This window comes from Myodes glareolus, chromosome X, assembly GCF_982192425.1.
Source record: "Myodes glareolus chromosome X, mMyoGla1.1, whole genome shotgun sequence".
Taxonomy (NCBI): Eukaryota; Metazoa; Chordata; class Mammalia; order Rodentia; family Cricetidae; genus Myodes; species Myodes glareolus.
The window spans coordinates 123,569,873-123,574,234 of NC_142053.1; positions in this window are offsets into that span (position 1 = coordinate 123,569,873).

Here is a 4,362-nt window from a genome sequence, read left to right on the forward strand (position 1 = left end):
GTATTTTTTTGTTGAAAACTCATAATTACTTATGACACCTTTATAAAAAATTAGTTGCCCCTTCATAACACTTTCTTTGAATTATAGCTTACTATTTCTCTATTTTTCTAAATTTGAGATTATAGGACAATTACATGATTCCTCACTCCCATTTCTTCCCTCTAAGCATTCCAATATGTACCCCTTCATCTCTTTCAATTTTCTGGACTCTTTTCTTCACTAAATGTTGTCTAATGCATATGAGTGCAAGTTTGCAAGTGAGTCCTTAACATTTATCTGAAGATTTGAAACTGGGAAAAACAGAAGATACCTAGCATGGCACATTTATTTTTTAGATCTGGGTTGACTAAAAAAGGTAGGATCTTTTATATTTCCTGCCATTTGCCTACAAATGTCATGATTTCAATTTTCTTTACAATAGAATACTTATAATATTGTTTACATGTATCATTATTTCATTATCCATTAGACAGCTGTAGACCATTTACGTTGCTTCTATTTTCCAGCTGTTGTGAATAGAGTAGCAATGAACATGCATGAGAAAATACCTGTGAAGTAGAATATCAAGTCATTTGGGCATATTCTAAGAAGCAATATAACTGAGTCACATGGTCCATATTTACTTTCAGAAAACTATGTATTCTCCACACTATTTCAATAGTTAATATACAAATTTGCAATACTAGCAAAGGATGTCTCCAGTCTCCTTGTTCTATCTCTCTCTGTCTCTGCATCTCTCTCTGTCTGCTTCTGTCTCTGTGTGTGTGTCTTTCTCTGTCTCTGTCTGTGTCTCTCTATCTCTCTCAATGTCCCATGTCCATTTTGACTAGACTGCCACTTTCTCATATTTTTTTTTAAACGAGTCATGTATTCTGGATATTTAGTCACAGCTAGCATGTTTGCTTACACTGGACATAAACTAGCCATTTCCTAAGTGCTGGAGGTTATGGAAGGAAATGTGTCTTATGGGATTATACATTTCATTTATGATCTATGAGCCAATGATAGGTTGGGGTGGGAAGAACATTGTCCAGCCTTATTCTTTCTACTTTTGAGTCCATTAGGGCCCAAGTGTTAGTTCCAAATCTAAAGGAACACATATAGCCCTGAATAAACTTATAGGGTCATAGATAAGCTTAGAAAATCAATAATAGTGTGAAAGGGACATGTTGGTTGTGGGAGCATACTTGACAGAATTGAGATGACATTAGAGAAAGAATTATCAGAATGTTTCATATATGTGGGAAATCATCAACAAACAATTCTAAAGGCATGTTACTGGGGATATCCATGACAAGCATTTTGAACACAGAAAAAGTATTTGTGGAGTACAGAAGAAAATGGGTAGTGCTGACACATTATGTAGATTCATGTTCATAGTTCTTGGCTTGAGCTACACACACTCTCTCTTAAACAAAATCCTTCAACCCTGACCCATGGTCCAATCTTCTGTTTAGTGACACTCATGGAATGTGCATTTTCTCCAAATTTTAGAAATATAAAAATAACAATGGAGTTCAGTAGTGGTGGCACACACCTTTAGTCCCAGCATTCAGCAGATTAAGGCAAGTGAATCTTTGTGAGTTCAAGGACAGCCTGGTCTGCACAGAGAGTTGCAGGACAGGTTACAAAACTAAACAGAGAATCCGTGTCTCAAAAAACCAAGAAATAAAGTAACCGTGGAATGAACAGTAGCTCTCATTCTTTCTTCATGTACTTTTATGTTTTGTAACCATTCAGTAAGAATGAGTGGAGACTCCACTTTATAATTCAGTTATACACTGATGATATGCTTCAAACCAAGTGGATGATTGACTGACTAGTATTTTATAAGAAATCAGCTGCTGTATATCTTGGCTTGATGCTCAGGATCAATATGAAAATAGGCAGGCACTTATTTGACAAAATTGCCTCCAGCATTTTTCCAGTACTCATTCACTGGGCACAGATAAATTCCCATACATTTGTCATGGTTCCCACTGGAAGTTTTATTTTGTATTATCAGAAGGAATAAGGGACTTGTTAAATGATTACTCTGTTTCATTATTTTCTATTGCCCTCTTTTATTCATTTACATAGCTGCATTTTGTTAATATTAGTGATTTTGCTATACATTTTGAATACATGTGTTTTTCCAATAATGTGTTTAAAATTCTGAATACATGTGTTGTTATAAATAAGGTATTTAAGTATCTTCTCAATATATGAACTTTCTATCAACTATTTCTTCAGTGTATCTTAAAGTAAAAAATATGTAAATTCTTACTAAGTCCACCTCTATCTCTTTCTCTCCCTCTCTTTCCCTATCTCTGTCTTTCTTTGTCTGTTCCTCTCTGTCTCTCTCTATTTAATTCTATCTCTGTGTCTCTATGTCTATCTGTCTCTCTATGATTCATAAGGCAATGCTGAATGATGACTTTTCTAAAAACATTTTTTTCTTTTTCCTATATCCAAGATTTGAAAGCTTCAAGTGATAAGTACTTCTAAATACTTTCCAGCTTTGCTTCTTATATACAGTGATCTTGCATTTTCCTGAATGTAACTCTCAGCAATGTGGAAAATGACTCAGGAGATTCTGGTTACACATATTCAATTTCTTGAACAATAAATGCATTGTAAGGAGTGATTTTTTTTTTACTGAAATGTTCATGAAAATTCTCCTGTAAAGAATGTTCCCTAGCAATATACTCCTTGATAGTTTTAATTAAACTGTTGGTATTTTAGTATTTCTAAATTAATAACCATCTTTAGACCCTGATAATTTACAAAAGAGCTGTGTTTTTGTTTAATACACACCATGGTATAAACATCCCCAAAATGAATCAACCATATTATCTCAGAAAATCAATACTCTTTAAATTTCTGTTGAGTGACAAATAGAGTGCCCAACCTTAAGCAGTGCCTTTAGTTTAGGATTCCTGAATCATCAAATTCAATTATCATCATCCGTTCAGGTTGACATCAAATTTGAAAAGATTTATTTTATTTTGATTTTATTAGTAGTAACCATTACTAATATTTTAATATCAACAAATATAATCTATATTATTCATTAATTATTTGCAATAATATAACTAAAAATTATTCATCTATTATTATTATTTTATCCTTTCATAATCTATCCTCTTCTGTATGGCAGCAACATGCCCTGGACATTCCCACTGATCTTGCTGGAGTAAAAGCATATTCATTCTGTGTTTAGTACTTCAACACTATACTGTAATATCTATAATCTAAAGGTTAATACAATTTACCCCTCATCTCTTCCTCCTTAAAAATCCTAGCATAAAACATTCATTCATTGATGATTTCACTAAATGATTTACCATGTTTAATTTCCAAATTCTTAGACTTTAACAGGACAGTTCTTCGAAATTTCCCCAGAATCCCTTTTTACCTACAAAGATTCATGTTTCAAATGGACATGGCTTTAATGTATTGGGAGAAATAACTCCAAAAATTTTTATTGAAGTTATTTGTTCCCATTCAAAATTGTGCTAATATGTAATAATATTTTTTATTTTTTTTCCTTGTGCTTATCAAGATTCCCCTGGATATCCATTGACAAATGTCTCTTCTACACTTTCTATTATACAGTGTGTTTTTAAATTCCCAAATTAATATATACATTTCAATCCCAATTTATTATAAAAGACATAAATTAACTTTTCAATACCATACTGAAAATTAGAGTACAAAGAAGTATCAAACATGAAAGTCTGAAATATAAATATTCTTTATTTTCAGTAGAGTGAGAAATCACCTCAGAGTCCCCGATAGCAACAGTTCCCTGTGGTTTTGGTTTCATGTTCAATTCTAGGCATTTTGCCTCAGATGTTCAGGTTGAGATCAAATCAGAACAGTTTTTAAATATCTCCTTCTTCCTCCATCTTACTATCTTCTCTGACACTAATGTGCAAGGAAACTGCCTGTATCTTTCCTTAAGCATACACAAATAGAAACTTAGTTAAGGGTGTTGTTTTCTGAAAAGATAATGGAAAGCTAAAAAATTCATGGACTTAAATTCCCTTGTTTTTATCTATGCTCCTAAAACAGTCATATTAGTTCACCAAATTTTCAGAATTTTGATTATGACAATTAATTTTAAAGAAGTCCTTCCTGAATAATGACAGTGAGGAGGGGGATATGGGATAGCTCAGAAGGAAGAAATGTAAAGAGCAGTTAGTGTGGCTATAATATAATATCTTAGATTTGAAGGAATAAAAATGTTTCAAATTTAATGTCTTCTATAAATATATTCATCTATCTGTTTATGTTCAACAGTCTGAAATCCACTTTTTAAAATTTGTTTCACAATTCCTTTATTTTTATTTTATATTAATCTTATGAGTGATGAGCCTT